An 18,661-nucleotide genomic window follows, 5' to 3' on the forward strand; every position below is an offset into this window, starting at 1 on the left:
TAAATTCTATTCAAGAAGACCTCAAGCACCAAACTTGGCCCACTGCCCTTACAGATACTTCGGGCGTGCCACCTGACTTATGGCCATGGAAACATACATGGAGATTCTCAGGATGGAATTGCTTAAGCTCATATTGCTCTTTCCAGGCTTATGGTCCTGTGAAAGGTGTTTGGGCCCCCACGTACCGCATTCTCCCTGGACCTTGGGGAGGTTGCTTATGGGACTGGGTAATCCACCGAGATGTGTGGGAAGTTAAGCCACCCCACGGCCCCAATCGGTTTTTGCTCGGTGCCACGGAAATAAGACCTGATCTTTGGATAGGATTGGGTAATTTGTGGACTTTATGGCCTTTAGAACCGCCCCAATTGCAGTGTATTCGTAAGCTTAGCCCTGGAGAGATTATTACTATACATGAGCACATATGTTGGGCAGGTAGCGGAAACTTAACGAATCTCACTCCCCAGCCCATTATCCAAGCCAATAATAGTTGCATAATAGTTAACTCATTTCACTTAAGGGATTCAATTTTTAATTTAATTACTGACTCTGGCACGCATGCAATTTATTGGCCGGCGGAAAAAAAATATCAACTTTCTTTGTCTTTTATTATTCCAGTTAATTGGACTGCCCTAGTATATGATCGATTTTCCTCTTTAATGTCTCTTTTACCACAAATTCAACAAATTTCTCAACTACAAGGGCGGATTCACATCCTTGAAAACATATACAACACTGAACTGCATGCCTTTCAAACAACTCATAGAGTTACAACTCTCTGTACGGACACAGATATCCTCTGTTTTATTACTCAAATTTTATACTCCCGGACCCATAGGTACATTTTATGGGGTCTCTTAGGCGGATTGTTGTTGTGTTTTTGTCTTTGTTTTTGTTGTTTTTGTTGTCCTCGTTTAATACCCATTTTTTATAAGCCCTCTCCCCGGGTGACCCTCGTTCCATTGAGAGAAATAGACCTTTGCCCCCCTAACTCCCTTCTTAACCTGAATATACCCCCCATTGCTGAAAGTAATTTTTTAGAGAACCTTCAGGAAATTGAAGTTATTAACCTGGACATTCAGGACCTAATGCATATTCAGGTTTAAATGGGTTGATGCCTATGAATATAGGCATCAAAAAGGAGGGAATGATAGGGAAAATTTGCCCCCCCTGTCCAGCCTAGGTTATTATTTGCTTGCAGCATTTATTGTATTAAGCCCAAAGGCCTATAGTCTAGACAAATGTTATATATAAAGCCAAGGTTTGCATTTTTGCTCTTATATGTTTATCTGTATAAAGGGCATTCAGGGAAAATAAGGAACCGAAAGAAGGAAATAAGATAGGAGTATTCAGCTTGTTTTTGCTTTCTGTATGAATTTTAGCTGGCATAAGTAACCGCAGAGTAAGGGTCTTAAGACTGGCAGACCACCAACGAAAACTGCCCAGAAACAATGAAAGGAAAAACCATATATGGAAGAAGATTGCAGTAGCTTGCTTATGTTATAAGCGTTACTCCCAAATAAGGGAATTTTAAGAAAATGCTAATTTGCGGTTTTAACCTTTATAAGCGTGATAAGAATTGAAACAGGCAGAGGGGAGCTTAACCCTTATAGGGGAATACGCTACCTCTCTCCCTGCATGCATGCTTGTACTCCAATAAAGTGCCTCAGGCTGCCTGATTCTAAATTCAAAGGTGTGGTCAATTTTTTTCCACAACAATTTGGGGGCTCGTCCGGGATCCACAGATGACGTCCCTGGATCGGAGGACCGCGGGCGGTTCCCTTCCAGACCCCGGGCCCATCTAACAGGTAAGAGACCTTTTGAAATCTCTAGAGGGGTCTGAAGGAGGACTGATCCGTAGGCTCTGGCTTGGGGTAAGTCACAAGCTGGATCTGAACTTTTAACATCAGGCAGGCCTGACGCCTTTTCTTGAGGTTGATTTGACCCGTGTAAATCCCGGCGTGGTAACGAGTCCGGAGTTGGTTGGTTGGTTGGTTGTTTGGAAGTGCCGGCAAGCTCAAGCCTCGGACCCGCGCTCCTTTTCGTCCGAGGGAACTGATAGCCTTTTTTGGGAATCGGGGGTCCCGGAGCCACCAGGTTGGGAGGGACCAGAGCAGTATTCGCCCTGGCGACTGTGCCAGGAACGTGCCTGTATGTGTGAGGCCGTGCGGCCTGTGTGTGTATAAGGCCGAGCGGCCGGAGTGTGTTGGTCGTGGAAAGACGCCCCAGACCCCCTGCGAAGCAAGAAATTGCTCGTGACCGGGGGTGTTCTGAAAGCAAGCTCCACAACCCGCTTGACGAAAAATTGAAAAGCTTCCCTGACTGGCAGGCCCTGGTAAGTGGCTAACCAGTCAGGGTGCTTGTGTGTTCCCCATCCTGTTGCCCTTTACCCCTCCACGTCCCCATGATCCTGTAGGGTCTGGCTGCGGGTAGGGCAAGGGGTGCAGGGCTGGCTGCAGGCAGGGGCTGGCTGCAGGCAGGGCATGGGGTGCGGGGCTGGCTGCAGGCAGGGCATGGAGTGCGGGGCTGGCTGCAGACAGGGGCTGGCTGCGGGCAGGGCAGGGGGATGCAGCAGGGGTTGGCTGGAGCCGGGGCGTGCAGGACTGGCTGGAGACAGGGGCTGGCTGCAGGGAGGGCAGGGGGTGGAGGGCTCACTGAAAATGTCCTGAGAGGTATTTTAAGGTGAAGATAACGCCATGGTTACCAGTTGACTGGCACATCCTGGGTTAAAGAAAGGAAGTGTCGAAGAGTTCGATCACGAAGAGTGGAACACAATTTGGGGGCTCGTCCGGGATGGCAACGCCCACGGACACACAGACGGCTGCTACAGATCGTTCCCCTTCAAACCCCATGGCGCCACAATAGAGGTAAGAGACCTTTTGAAATCTCTATTGGGGTATCGGAGGAGGACTGTCTGTGGGGAACGTCTGTTTCTGTTGGGCTCACGCCATCTGAACTTATTGACTGTGCAGCAGGATCAAATGCAGAGTGGTATTGGGGAGAGGCCCCAATAAGGTTAGTTTATAGCAGTACTGGGAACTGCTGAGTTGGCCAACAGGTAATGCATAAGGTAATGCATTAGAATGCACCGGTGCTGAGGGGTTTTTACCGCCTCAAGAGGGGTTGTCATACCGCCTAATAGTATTGGTCCGGACCGGGTAACGATGCATCTTGGTTAAAAAAAAAAAAAAAATTAAAAAAAAAATTTTTTTTAAAGAAATAAAAAGGTTAAAAAAGGGTTAAATAGAGGAAAAGAGGCCTTGGTGTGTGTGTGTGTGTATACCTGTGTGAGTGTTCATTACTGGAAAACGCCCAGATTGCCCTGTGAAGCGATTGCTAATGATCAGGAGTAGTCTAACGCAAGCCCAGTAACTAGTGGATCTTTAGGAGATCCGACCCACGGTGGGCTGACTCAGCTTGGCATAGTCCGGCGAGAAAGCTGCCTGGGTCTAGGAGTGTGTAAACCCATCTTCCCTCCCTTTCCCTTCTGTGTGGGCTACTGACAATCTAATCGTCTCCCTGGAAGCAATTAAAGTACGCGGCTTTATCTCCCAGAGACTAGCCGACGCTCTTTGCTAAAAGGGAGTGTAAGAGGGTCGTAGTCTTTCTTGTAAGTCTCTCCTGTACGTGAGTGCCCTGTAGGGAGGGATTCTTAAATTCTGGTCCGCTAGCGCGGACAGGGACCCCCTCAGTTGGTGTGACTGGAAAATGGGGGGGGAACAGTCTAAACTTTCCACTTTACCCCCTAAGGGTACCCCAGCATATTACATGTACGTACATTATGGTCCTAAAACCTGCAGGTATTTAAATGATTGGAATCTGTACACGCGTGAAAATTCATTTAAACAATGCCCATTAAAAGGTACTTTTAAGTTAAATAAACTTACATACCTCAGGGAAACCCTTAAATCACACGCCTCTGCTGCGCAGTGCGAGCACTTTCTGTCTTGGTGGGAGAAAGCAACAAAGAGACTCCATGAGTCTCGGGTGCGGAGTCTGAAGGACTCCCAGGAGAAATTAAAAACTGAAGTACAGGATTTAAAACTTAAATGTCAGACATCCAAATGTCTTCCTGCTCCAGTGCAGCCCTCTGCTTCTCTTTATCCTCAATTAGTTAAACCTAAAAGTGAGAAGAAAACTACAGAAGATATAGTGGATTTTTTTAGCAGCATTCCACAGCCGCAGCCCGTTCCCCCCACGGCCCCCCCTTCTCGGACTGTGCAGGCAGTGGTTGTCTCGCCGCCGCAAATATCAACTGCACAAGTTGTTCATTCTCCTTCTTCGGAAGAATTATCTTCTTCCCTACTGACTGACACCAGTAGTCCGGTTAACCCTGCTTCTGCTGATAACCATGCCGGCTACTTTCTTAGAAGCACGACACAGGCAATCCTGGCTCCTTTAAAAAACTTGCCTGGAGCTGGAGCTATAGGGGGGTTAATTAAGGTACATGCCCCTTGGACACCTGAAGATCTTAGAAACTTGGTAAAAGAATTTCCTAAAATCAGGGAGGAGCCAGTAAAGTTTAGAAAAGAGCTCCAGACAGTGATTCAGTGCTATAATCCATCTTGGGCAAATATTAATCAACTTTTACAAGCTGTACTGCCATCTAAAGTTCAGCAACGGCTTAATAGACAGGCTGCTTGGCCTGATACCAACCCTGGTATTGGGAATGATTTAAAAGAGGCTAGAAATCGTCTCTTGACCTCTATTTCAGAAGTTTGTCCTAAGAAAACAGATTGGACTAAGATTGCAAATTGTAAACAAAATAAGGGGGAATCCCCTGCTGATTATCTTAATCGACTGACTAAGGTCTTTAAACAACATTCAAAAATTACTAATCCAGCTAATAATGCCAAAAAAGCGGTAAAAGCTGCTTTTGTTCAGAAACTCTTGCCAAAAGTTCAGCAACCATTAAAAACTATTTGTATTGGCTGGCAAACTAAACCCCTTTCAAAATTGGTAACAGTTGCAAATCATTGTACGGCTTGCAGAAACCAGAAAAAAAAAACTAGTAAAACTTGGGTTGCCCCTTGTCCTGGACGGATCTCTCTCAATTAGTAAACAATCATAACAATTTTTATACCTTCTTAACAGACAGTGGCTAGCAAACCTGGAGACAGTAAAAGTAAACATTTGCATTTGTTTATACATAAGCCTATTCGTTATCTTATTTGTCTGCAATACTAGAACAGAAAACAAGACTGCAATTCACAAGGTCGTAACGACTCTTCACACAATTCACTCTGCACCAGATACAGGGTCACATCTTAACTTCTGCTAATTAGCTAACATACATTAAGATCCCTTCAAACCTTTATTAATTAATTCTTGGCCTCCACACTCCCCCCTTTTGTACTTCTAGTACAACAAATACCTCAAATCTCAATTTGCATTAAACCATGGATTTCAGAGTCTACAGGAGACATCTCAACCTTAGGGGTTTTCATGGGATGTAATGACAATGCATGATGAGCATGAACATGAAAAGTATTATTACCATCAGTACGTCCTTTACAACAACAACAACAATAACAGAATCCCACACCAACCAACAAACTACAAACAATAACATCCCCATAGGAATAAAATAATGGGGTTGTCGTACAGTTTTGGTAACAAAGCACAATACATCAAACTTAGTACATAAAGTAGACACTCTATAAGCTGTATGAAAGGCATTCTGCTCAGCATGATATATATTCTGAAGCATGTGAATTTGCCCTTGCAACTCAGAGATTCTGCGAACCTCTGGCAACAATGAAAGCAAATTCTGAAACCGATCAGGTACTATTCTAGTCCAATTAAAATATACCTGAAATCTAAGAGCTACATGTAACAGTCTATCTGCAGGCCAGTAAATAATATGATTGCCTGCAGCAGTGGTAAGATTAAAATGTATATCTCGTAATGTGGTGGTATTAACGTACACACAGCTATCATTAGCCTGAAAAAGTGGGTGTCCTGTAAGGGTAGTTCCTCGACCTCTACCCTCCCAGCAAATATTGTCATAAACAGTGACAACTTCCCCTGGCTCGATCACGAGCCAGAACACAAGCTCGAGTCAAAGCCACAAGTTCAGCTACTTGAGAGGAAAACACTGAAGAAAGGAAAGCACTTTCAACAACAGCACAGGTAGTGCAGACAGCATAACCAGCAACTAATTTACCCTTAGAATCTCGCAAACACGAGCCATCCACAAAGTAAAGGAGATCAGGATTCTGCAAAGGCACATCCAGTAAATCATCTCTAGGACGAGTAAGAACAGACGTTACAAATACACAATCATGTGGGTCTCCATCATCAGGCCCAGGCAACAAAGAGGCTGGATTAAGAACAGGGCAACGAGCCAAAGTAATATGAGAGGAAGATAGCAAAACCAGCTCATATTTGATAAGACGAGAAGCGGATAAATGCTGCGTCCTAGATTTCAACAAGAGTGCAGCCACAGCATGTGGAACACACACACTTAAAGGAGAACCCAATACAATAGATTCAGATAACTGAACAGAAAGGGCCGCGGCCGCTACAGCCCGTAAACAAGGGGGAAATCCTACCGCCACAGCGTCTAGGGCAGTACTGTAGTAAGCAATTGGACGGTGTTTGTCCCCGTGCTTTTGCGTTAGTACAGCCAAAGCAAACCCATTACGCTCATGACAGAAAAGAGTAAATGGTTTAGTATAATCAGGAAGTCCCAGGGCCGGAGCAGTAGATAATCTCTGTTTAATAGCAACAAAAGCGCTCTCAGCCTCTGGGGGCCAAGGAAGAGGTTCAGGGGTACCAGACTTAGTCAGATCCTGTAAGGGTTTAATCACTGTTGCATAACCTAAAATCCACTGTCTGCAATATCCAGTCATGCCCAGAAAAGCACGCATTTGAGAAACAGTACTAGGCCTAGGCATATTTAAAATAGCTGAAATACGAGAGTCTGATAAATGACGCTTGCCATGAGAAATATCATGACCAAGATAATAAACCTTGGGTTGACACAGTTGGAGTTTCTCCTGGGATGCTTTGTGACCTTTGGCAGCTAAAGCAGTTAAAAGAGTCAGAGTATCAGTTTTAGAAGAGTCAAAAGAGAAAGACGCCAGTAAAAGGTCATCCACATATTGTATAAGTACTGATTTTCCAGGGAAAACCACATCATCCAGATCCTTCTTCAGTATCTGAGAAAACAGGGATGGAGACTCAGTATACCCTTGGGGTAACCTGGTCCAGGTATACTGACATCCTTTATAAGTAAAGGCAAACAAATACTGACTATCTGGGTGAATTGGAATAGAAAAAAAAGCTGAACACAAATCTACAACAGTAAAATAAGTGGCTGACGGTGGAATACAAGAAAGAATTGTAGCTGGATTTGGAACCACTGGAAAAGAAGGCAAAACCACAGCATTAATAGCGCGAAGGTCTTGAACAAACCGATAGGTATTCCTTCCTGGCTTCTTTACAGGAAAGATAGGAGTATTACAAGAACTAATAGTGGGAACAATAATACCCTGTTGCAATAAAGATTCTATAACCGGAGCTATGCCTGCCACTGCTTCAGGACACAGTGGGTATTGTGGAATCCTTGGCAAAAGCTTAGCAGGGTCCACAAAAATGTTAACCAGCTCGGCTGTTCTAATCTGTCCCACTTCATTTGCATGACGAGACCAGAGATGGGGGGGCACTTGTGACAACAAATGCACAAGGTCAGGGCTGAGTGGAGACTGCGACGCAGCTGGCTCGGATATATGGAGTGTGGCCAACACCAGGTTAGTATTCTCATCAGGAACCTGTAAGAATACGCCATCTGGTGTACAGTAAATGGTACAACCTAATTTACACAACAGATCTCTTCCCAGCAAATTCACAGGAGAAGTAGAACTGAGTAGAAAGGAATGTTTATCTTCTAGAGGGCCAAGAAAAATTTCGAGGGGTACTGTGACAGGATGCGAAACAGGACAGTTTGAAATGCCCACAGCATTAACAGACAAAGTGGACAAAGGAACAGAGGGAAACTCCGAGGATCTCAGAGCAGATCTACTAGCCCCAGTGTCCACAAGACAAGTAACAGATTTACCAGCAATATTACAATCAACAAATGGGCCTTCTTGATTAATAGGAATTAAAGGATTCATGATGCAGTTACGTTTCCTCAGGCTGTCCTAGTAAGGGGTCCCTTGTGGGGAGAATACAGGCGCTTCAGGATTGGGGAACTGAGTAGGATTTCGAGCAAATCAATTTGGACACTCATTCCTCCAGTGTCCCTCCTGACCACACAAGTGGCATGCAGTGCTCCCAGTCGGGGCAGGATTCTGGGCAGGATATGAGGAACCCCGTCCCATACCTCTCCCACGACCTCGTCCCCGTCCTCTTCTCATTCCCCCACGACCCCTGTTCTGATAAGTTTGTAACTGTAAAGCCATAAGTTTTGTTTCACTAGTTTCTTTCTTCTGGTCTATGCAAGCCGTACAATGATTTGCAACTGTCACCAATTCTGAAAGGGGTTTAGTTTGCCAGCCAATACAAATAGTTCTCAATGGTTGCTGAACTTTTGGCAAGAGTCCCTGAACAAAAGCAGCTCCTACCGCTTCCCTGGCATTATCAGCTGGATCAGTAATTCCTGAATGCTGTTCAAAGACCTTAGTCAGTCGATCAAGATAATCAGCAGGGGATTCCCCCTTATTTTGTTTACAATTCGCAATCTTAGTCCAATCTGTTTTCTTAGGACAAACTTCTGAAATAGAGGTCAAGAGACGATTCCGAGCCTCTGTCAAAGCATCCCCAATACCAGGGTCGGTATCAGGCCAAGCTGCCTGTCTATTAAGCCGTTGCTGAACTTCAGCGGGCAGTACAGCTCGTAAAAGTTGATTAATATCTGCCCAAGATGGATTATAGCACTGAATCACTGTCTGGAGCTCTTCTCTAAACTTTACTGGCTCCTCCCTGATTTTAGGAAATTCTTTCACCAAGTTTCTAAGATCTCCAGGTGTCCAAGGGGCATGTACCTTAACTAACCCCCCTACATCTCCAGCTCCAGGCAAGTCTCTTAAAGGAGCCTGGAGTGCCTGCGTCGTGCTTCTAAGAAAGTAGCCGGCATGGGTATCAGCAGAGGCAGGGTTAACCGGACTACTGGTGTCAGTCAGTAGGGAAGATAATTCTTCCGAAGAAGGAGAATGAACAACTTGTGCAGTTGATATTTGCGGCGGCGAGACAACCACTGCCTGCACAGTCCGAGAAGGGGGGGCCGTGGGGGGGACTGGCTGCGGCTGTGGAATGCTGCTAAAAAAATCCACTATGTCTTCTGTAGTCTCCTCCTCACTTTCAGGTTTAACTAATTGAGGATAAAGAGAAGCAGAGGGCTGCACTGAAGCAGGAAGACATTTGGATGTCTTACATTTAAGTTTTAAATCCTGTACTTCAGTTTTTAATTTCTCCTGGGAGTCCTTCAGACTCCGCACCCGAGACTCATGGAGTCTCTTTGTTGCTTCCTCCCACCAAGACAGAAAGTGCTCGCACTGCGCAGCAGAGGCGTGTGATTTAAGGGTTTCCCTGAGGTATGTAAGTTTATCTAACTCAAAGGTACCTTCTAATGGGCATTGTTTAAATGAATTTTCACGCGTGTACAGATTCCAATCATTTAAATACCTGCAGGTTTTAGGACCATAATGTACGTACATATAATATGCTGGGGTACCCTTAGGGGGTAAAGTGGAAAGTTTAGACTGTTCCCCCCCCCATTTTCCAGTCACACCAACTGAGGGGGTCCCTGTCCGTGCTAGCGGACCAGAATCTAAAAATCCCTCCCTACAGGGCACTCACGTACAGGAGAGACTCACAAGAAAGACTACGACCCTCGTACACCTCCTTTCAGCAAAGAGCGTCGGCTAGTCTCTGGGAGATAAAGCCGCGTACTCTAATTGCTTCCAGGGAGATGATCAGATTGTCAGTAGCCCACACAGAAGGGAAAGGGAGGGAAGATGGGTTCACACACTCCTAGACCCAGGCAGCTTCCTCACCGGACTATGCCAAGCTGAGTCAGCCCACCGTGGGTCGGATCTCCTAAAGATCCACTAGTTACTGGGCTTGCGTTAGATTACTCCTGATCATTAGCAATCGCTTCACAGGGCAATCTGGGCGTCTTCCAGTAACGAACACTCACACAGGTATACACACACACACACACCAAGGCCTCTTTTCCTCTATTTAACCCTTTTTATCTCTTTTTAAAAATTTTTTTTTTATTTTATTTTATTTTTTTTAACCAAGATGCATCGTTACCTGGTCCGGACCAATACTATTAGGCGGTATGACAACCCCTCTTGAGGCGGTAAAAACCCCTCAGCACCGGTGCATTCTAATGCATTACCTTATGCATTACCTGTTGGCCAACTCAGCAGTTCCAAGTACTGCTATAAACTAACCTTATTGGGGCCTCTCCCCAATACCACTCTGCATTTGATCCTGCTGCACAGTCAATAAGTTCAGATGGCGTGAGCCCAGCAGAAACAGACGTCCCCCACAGACAGTCCTCCTCCGATACCCCAATAGAGATTTCAAAAGGTCTCTTACCTCTATTGTGGCGCCATGGGGTTCGAAGGGGAACGATCCGTAGCAGCCGTCTGTGTGTCCGTGGGCGTTGCCATCCAGGACGAGCCCCCAAATTGTCGAAGAAAAACTCAGTTCTCGCTTTTTGTTTGGGTGCAGCAAAAACAAATACTTTATTATTTCTCTAGTGAACACAAGAGGGAGAGAGTGTCAGGAACTGGGTTGCCCCTTGTCCTGGACGGATCTCTCTCCATTAGTAAACAATCATAACAATTTTTATACCTTCTTAACAGACAGTGGCTAGCAAACCTGGAGACAGTAAAAGTAAACATTTGCATTTGTTTATACATAAGCCTATTCGTTATCTTATTTGTCTACAATACTAGAACAGAAAACAAGACTGCAATTCACAAGGTCGTAACGACTCTTCACACAATTCACTCTGCACCAGATACAGGGTCACATCTTAACTTCTGCTAATTAGCTAACATACATTAAGATCCCTTCAAACCTTTATTAATTAATTCTTGGCCTCCACAGAAGGGACCTGGAGTTAATAGTCTGAAGTATTTGTGTTACCAACCCTGTCACTGTCTGACCCCACTTCAGTGCGGAGCAGGTGTGTACGTTGCTGTGTGGAACGCACAGACTCCTGCAGAGCAGGGGCAGCTGTTTCCATGGCAGAGAGCCTGGCACTTAGGAGACTTTCTTGACTTGCTGTTTTGAAGCAATTCAGTAAAATAATGGTGGAGCTACAATGTCTGGTCCAAAATTTCAGCCCCCCTAGTGCAAAAACGCTATTTTAGGATCTAAACAGGAGGCTTCCAGCGCTAGGACACCTGACCAGAGAGCTCAGTGGGGGCATAACAGCTGCTGACTCTGATGGTACGTCCAGACTACCAGCCAGATCGGCGGGTAGCAATCGACTTCCCGGAGTTCGATATATCGCATCTCATCTAGATGTGATATATCGAACCCCGAACGTGCTCCCATCACTCTCCGGCTCGGGAGCACTGGGAAGACCCGACCGTGGAGGGGCCGTCGCTGGGGGGGTTCGGCCCCGCGCAGGCCCTGAACACGTCCTTATATCACTTCTGTGGCGGGAAAAGTGCTGAGGAGATGGAATGCTGAGGGCTGGTTTTGGCGGGAAAAACCGGTTTGGACTGGTTTGAGCCTGTCCCCTGATGGTAAACAAGTCCCCTCTCAGAGATGGAGTCCAGGGGTCAATAGTTCATATGCTCCAGATTGGATCTTATTGTAAAGCCAGTGATTTACCTCATAAACATCTTATTAACCAACTAATTGAACCTATTGAACAAGGTATTGCCCAAGATAGGTGCCACACCCCAACCCTCTGCCACAGCCCAGATCCCACAACCTGCCCACACCCAAACTCCCTCCCAGAGCCCACCACTGCCCCCCAACTCCCTGCCCCAGCCCAGAGCCCACATCCAAACTCCCTCCCAGGGTCCGCCCCCCGCCTCCCCTGCACCCCAACCCCCTGCCCATCCCAGAGCCTGCACCTCATGTACCCAAACTCCCTCCCACAGCTTTGGGGGGTGGGGCGAGGAAGGACAGGCAGGACTTGGACCAATTCTGGGCATCACCAAAAGTTATATAAACCTGGTGACGCTGAGCTGGAGCCCTAGTCACTGCACATCTCTCTCCTTACAGGGGGGACTCTGTGGGGCAGGGCGCTGCTGGGGGTTTATTCCGTCCTTTAATGGCTGTGGAAGGGGGAACAGGGAGAGAATTTGCTCCTCTGTTCTCTGCGGAACACGTGCAGGCAGCGGGATTATTTCCAGGGCTGTAACAAAACACAAGCTAGCAGAGGGGGGAAGGGATTTCCTGCAGGATCTATTCCCATTGCAGCTCCCAAGCTGTGCCCTGGCAAGCTGTGCCCAGGGGATTTAGATGCTTTATGTAAGGGGACTGTTGCCCCCTTACTAACATTCAGTGGGGGTGTTTGGTTGCTAGCTCCCAGCACTAAAAAGGGAGGGGTCGATGGGAAATCAGGAGCCTGAGACTGACAGTCCCCAGGAACAATGTGGAGAGGCCAGTGCTCCAGGTCAGCCTGATTGACAGGGCGGGCAGGTTATTCAAGGAGTCAGGAGGCCAGGGGGGTCTCGTCCTCCCTGTGAGCTGGAATTGTCTGAGTCACATGGAGTGGGGCCGAGCTAAGGAGAGAGCAGGAGACCCAAGCTGAGCTGATGGTAGCAGAGCTGCAGCCCCAAAGCCAGAGCACAGCCCAGAGAGAGCAGCCCTGCCCTGGGAGCAGAGCTGTAACAACTGGAGCCAGAGAGGCCAGACAAGCAGCCCGGAGCTGAAGGCAGAGCAGCAGCAGCAGCCGTGCTGAGGCAGAGCGGAGCTGGAGCAGTCCGGAGCTGGGTGCGGTGAGCAGCTGGGGAGAGCGAGGGGGACCCTGGGCAGTGGGCCCAGCACAGGGAGACGCCTCAGCCAAGAGGCCCTGCAGGCCAGACTTGGAGGGGGATCATAACCCTGACAGGGCGGGGGTGATGCTGGGGAGAAGGGTCCTGCCACCCAGAGCCTGAGAGCGTGTGGCCACCGCCAGAGCAAGTGTCCAACCTGCAGCGTCCCTGCAGCCCAGCCAGGGCCTGAGGAGGCGGCCTGGGACCTACAAGGAACAGACTGTGAAGTGCCCTGATGTCCAGAGACACTTTTTGTGATGGTCCCTGCCACAGAGCGGGGTGATGTGTTTTCCTTTTACCTTTCCCATTTTTTCTTATTTTTTAAATTTTATTGTTAATTAAATAACTTGTATTTGATTTAAATTGTATGATGTGATCAGTGGGTCAGGGAGGTGCGCAGTGCAAAGAGAGGGACACCCTAGCCCCTGTCCTGGGTGACCACAGCAGGATTGGGGGGGGTCGAGCCCCCCAGGAATCCTGGGCCCAGCCTTGTTGGGGTTACGAGGACTCTGCCAGACAGGAGAGTGGAAGGGGAGTCCTCAAGGGCAGGGAGGCCTCTGGGTAAAGGAAGTGGGAGCGAGGACTCAGATCCTTTTGCCAGCCCACTTCTCCGGGGTAGTGCAGAAGCCAGGAAAGTTCCCCACAATAGCAGGACCATTCCCCCACTTACATCTAGATACAGTACCAGGCACATAGGAGGATTTCCCCTTCTGAGTCATGGAAGCAGAAATTGACTTTTCCTTTCCAGATTTAGCTAATGTTCAGAAAGAGACTCTAACACCTGCCTTCCAGATCTGAACACCTCAACATTCAGGAGTGCTCAAGCTCAATTTGGGCAGCTGTTACTTCATTTCTCCCAAATCAAATATACTGATCCACTGTCATTTGCTGTAGAAAAAGTAGGATAAAATTGAGCAAGAAATGCTTCCCAGGGGATATTAGAACTGGAATTGCTATTTTCAACAGTGATTGCCATTTTTTTTCTAGTTTTGTTTGTTTGAAAGGAAGACAGTGATATTGCACTGGCAAATTCCCCATAGAAACAAAGAATAATAAAAGGCACCTCAACTTTTCCTCATTTATGGAGGACAGTCTTATAATATGCATCCAGGTATCCTCCAATCACACAAGCTGAAAATTGTTCCATTTTACTGCAGTTCTGTAACCATATGGGAACCAATCCTGTCTGTGTTCTGTGCACATCCAAAATTCCTGCTGAATGACCCATCCTGGGAGCGAGTTACCAGTGACCCAGGGCTGGGGTGGAAGGAGGGTGCAGGTCGGGGGGAGCACCCAGGCCTGGGTTGGCAGGTGGTGTGTGGGTTGGGGAGCATTGGTGGGGGGGAAGGGGAGAGCCCAGATCTGGGGCAGCACAGGATGTAGGGGGGAGCCCAGGGCTGGAATGGCAGGGTGTGTGGGTTGGGGGGGGGAAGAGCCCAGGGGTGGGGATGCAGGGGGATGCAGGTGTGGGGAGGCCCAGAGCTGCGGCGGCAGCGGGTGCAGGTTGGGGGGAGCCCAGGGCTTGGGCAGCAGGATGGTGTGAGGGGGAGCCCAGGGCTGGGATAGGAGCAGCCAAAATTTTTTTTGCTTAGGGCGGCAAAAAACCTAGAGCCGACCCTGCCTCCACGCACTGTGAAATAGGTAGGAGCTGTCACGGAGTATGGGGGAGTCAGGGCCCTGCACCCCCGGGTTCCCTGCGATTCACCAGGATTCTCAGCCAGCCAGTAAAGCAGAAGGTTTATTTAGACGACAGGAACACAGCCCAAGAAAGGTCTTGCTGACACAGATAACAGGATCCCCCCCTGTTAGGTCCATCTTGGGGCCCCAGGAGCCCCATAGCCCCCATTGGGGATCAGAGGCCTGTCTGAGATTCCCTTCTTTCACCAGCCAGCTCCAGTCTTCCCAGCCTCCTCCAGCCCCTCCCCTCTGCTCCGCTTCTTTCCCGGGCCAGGAGGTCACCTGACCCCTTTGTCTCCAACACCTTTAGTTGCACCTTTGCAGGGGAGGGCATTCGGTTGCACTGGCCTTTTGCTTTGCTAGATACTTAAGAACTTCACCCAGCATTCCCAGCCCCCAGTAAGAACAGTCCGACTTCGTCACAGGAGCGGATCATTATTATCCCTACTTGAAAGAGGGAGAAGCTGAGGCTGAGAAAGGAGAATTGACTTGTCTGAGGTCACACGCCCAGGCAGGGGCAGAGTTGGGAATAGGACCCAAGAGCCCTGATTTTCAAACTAACCATCGGATCTTGAATTTCAGACACTGAATGACCTGAATAAAGTGCTCTCAGATGAGCTCCAGACCAACAACAGTGACAGTAATTATTCAGGTTTCAGAGTAGCAGCCGTGTTAGTCTGTATCCGCAAAAAGAACAGGAGTACTTGTGGCACCTTAAAGACTAACAAATTTATTGAAGCATGAGCTTTCGTGAGCTACAGCTCACTTCTTCGGATGCATAGAATGGAACACACAGACAGGAGATATTTATACATACAGAGAACATGAAATGGTGGAAGTATGCATACCAACAGGAAGAGTCTAATCAATTGAGATGAGCTATCGTCAGCAGGAGGAAAAAAAACTGTTTGAAGTGATAATTAAGATGGCCCATAGAAGGTGTGAGGAGAACTTAACATAGGGAAATAGATTCAATTAATGTAATGACCCAACCATTCCCAGTCTTTGTTTAGACCACAGGTAGTTTCAAAGTGAGGACCCGCATGTCTTCCCCCCACCCCAAAATCCTAGGGTAGGTCTCCCCTTCGGCTGCCACCACCCGGTCAATTCCGTGGGCCGGGACACCCCTGTTTCCCCCCTTGGGAACACAGATCAATTCACAGAGGAGGAACCCCCCCCCCCTCTTCCCTCTCTCCAGCCTGCTCTGGAGACAGATGCCTGGATTCAAACGCCTTGAATCTCTACACACAGGGAAGTAGCCCACTTCCCCCTCCCCTTCCCCTGAATTTCCCCAAGGGAAGGAATTAACCAAGTCCAAAGAAAAGAAAAGAATTTATTAAAGAATAAAAAGAAAATACAGAATCTCTATGAGCCCAAGCTGGACACTCATAGGGGATAACCTTATCAATCTCTGGATTATTCAGCAAGTATTTGAGAAGAACTGCAATGTTAGAGAGAATCATGAACTGCTCAGAGACCATTAATGCAGAGAAGCAGCAAAATTCATCAAACATAGAACTGGTTCTGACTTATTTCCTTGGTCTTAAAAGAGAACAAGGACCTGAGTATCCTTCCTGTCAATAACCCCCTGCTCAGCCAATCAGGGTAGAGACTGAGGACGGGAGGCTGAGGGGTCTCACCAGAGAGCCCAAAGGATGGCCCAGGTCACTGGTGGGGATCACTGCCCGAGCTCTATTTCAGCCCCACATTTTTGGGTGGACCTCCCACAGTGAGAGCTGCAGAGCACTCCCCCGCCACACACACACACACACACACACACACACACACACACACACACACACACACACACACACACACACACACACACACACACACACACACACACACACACACACACACACACACACACACACACACACACACCCCTCTCCTGCTGTTGGGAGGGGAACAGGAGAAAGGACAAAAGAAGCAAAAGACAAAGAGAAAGGAGGGAGGGATGGAAGAAAAGTTAAACAAAAAGGACAAACCCCAATGTCCCCAGTGATTCTAAGGGACAGAATCCCAGGTGCGCAATAAAATTCTGCCTCCTTAAGCTCGAGTTTTCCATGCCCAGAATTCAACTCTCACCAGATGGATCAGACTGAACAGGTTTCAAACCTCCAGGAGGCTCTTACCTTCTAAACAGGGACGGCAGTTTTCTAGTAAAATCACTACAAGGGAAGGATAAAACTCGAAAGAGGTTCCTCCTGGCGCTCACGTCCATTAACCCGAATACTCTCTCAGTCCTCAAAGAGAGACCTGGAGAAGGAGACTTGCTGCAGCAAAGCCACAGGGGTCTCTGAGGTTTCCCTGGCCCCTCGCCCCTGTCCTGCCTGGCTGATGTCAGCATCTCTCTGTGAGGTCACCACCTCCCCACCACCTTGGACCAATAGTCTGAGGTCCTGCAAAAGGCCTTTGTGATGTCACTGCCACACCCCTCCCTTGCTGTGCCAATGTCCTGCCCCTGGCCAGGCACTTTGGAGGTTTGAGCTTCTCCCTGGGGATCACCCCACTCCAGGAGCGTTCGTTCTAGGCAGGAAGCCGGCTAGACAGGGAAACATCAGACGCTGCTCCCAGTGTTACACTCAGTTTTTCAGAAATTAGTCGACTTTATGGCCAGAAGAGACCATTAGAGCATCTAATCTGACCCCCTGCATATCACAGGCCTCCTGTAGGACACAATAGCTACTTTTAAGGCAAACACATTCCAGAAAGGCATCTAGTCTTCATTAAATGACATCAGGAGATGGAGAATCCACCACTTCCCTTGGTAGCTTGTTCTTGTGGTGAATCATCCTCGCTGTTTGAATTTTTGCGTTTTAGTTGTAATACAAATTTGTCTCTTTTCACCTTCCGGCCATTGGGTCTTGTTAGGCCTTTCTCTGCTAGATTAAAGAGCCCTTTAATACCCAATATTTTCTCTCCATTTAGGCCCTTCAACACTTCAATGAAGTCACCTTTCAATCTTCTTTTGATCAGAAACAGGTTGAGCTCTTTCAATAGCTCACTAGAAGGCATTTTTCTCCAGCCCTCAGAACATTAGGTGGCTCTTTGCTGCCCCAGCTCCAATTTCACAACATCTTTTTCAAACGAGGACACCAAAACTGGAGGCAGTATGCCAGTATCAGTCTCACTGATGCTGTGTCACCTCCTGTGACATTATTGACATAATCTGTAACTGTATAGATCACCATTGCGACCACCGTTCTATATTTGCAGCCAATATTACAGGGAAGTGGTCGTGTAAGGGGTCTATGGAGAGGTTCTGATTGGCTGATTATAATGATGCTATCTCTAGATGTGTGTAATTTTTTTGTAGTTGTCATTATGAATATTGGCTCTATGCTGCCTGTATTTCAAACTTGTGCTCTGCTTCAGGGAATGATACCTTTGTTTAATTGATGAAAACATAAACTAGACACTTAGAGGATTGGAACTGATTTCAGCTGATGGACAGGTTTGCTAGGTTTTTATGTATTTGGACAGCAAAATGTTGAGTGCTCACATTCATTTCAACCATCTTCGTATGGTGGAGCTCCTGAACATAATGGAGAATAGAAATGATTTTTTTTTAAGAGGGCACCTGGGTTTGAACAAAGGACCACTTGATTTGCAATCAAACACTCTACCACTGAGCTATACCCCCATTACAACAGGAATATGGAATCGTGATCTCCAGGACTTTGAAGGACAGACCCTGCTTCATCGAGCTCCTTTGCCATTCCCAGACCACAGGTGGTTTTAAAAATGGGGTTTGATTAAACTTCTTCAATGTGGTAAACACCACAGCTTGCACCCCCACTGATATAGCTTCTCCCCCTGACAGAGCTGCCACCTCCTGGGGAAGTGGATTGACTACACCAACAGGAAAACTCTCCCCCCTCAGCATGGAGCAGTGGTTCTCAAGCTGTGGGTCAGGACTGCAAAGTGGGTTGTGACTCTGTTTTAATGGGGTCACCAGGGCTGGTATTAGACTTGTTGGGTCCTGGGGCTGAAGCCAAAAGTCTGAGCCCCCCAACCCAGAGCTG

General features: G+C 47.6%; 1 non-coding gene across 1 annotated transcript; it reads right to left on the minus strand.

The window, feature by feature from the left end:
- Nucleotides 1–18,207: 18,207 nt before the first annotated feature.
- On the minus strand, nt 18,208–18,279 carry TRNAC-GCA. Its single transcript has one exon. It is a non-coding gene; the product is annotated as a tRNA-Cys (tRNA).
- Nucleotides 18,280–18,661: the final 382 nt, after the last annotated feature.

The sequence above is a fragment of the Mauremys mutica genome, unplaced genomic scaffold (assembly GCF_020497125.1).
Source record: "Mauremys mutica isolate MM-2020 ecotype Southern unplaced genomic scaffold, ASM2049712v1 Super-Scaffold_100084, whole genome shotgun sequence".
Taxonomy (NCBI): domain Eukaryota; kingdom Metazoa; phylum Chordata; order Testudines; family Geoemydidae; genus Mauremys; species Mauremys mutica.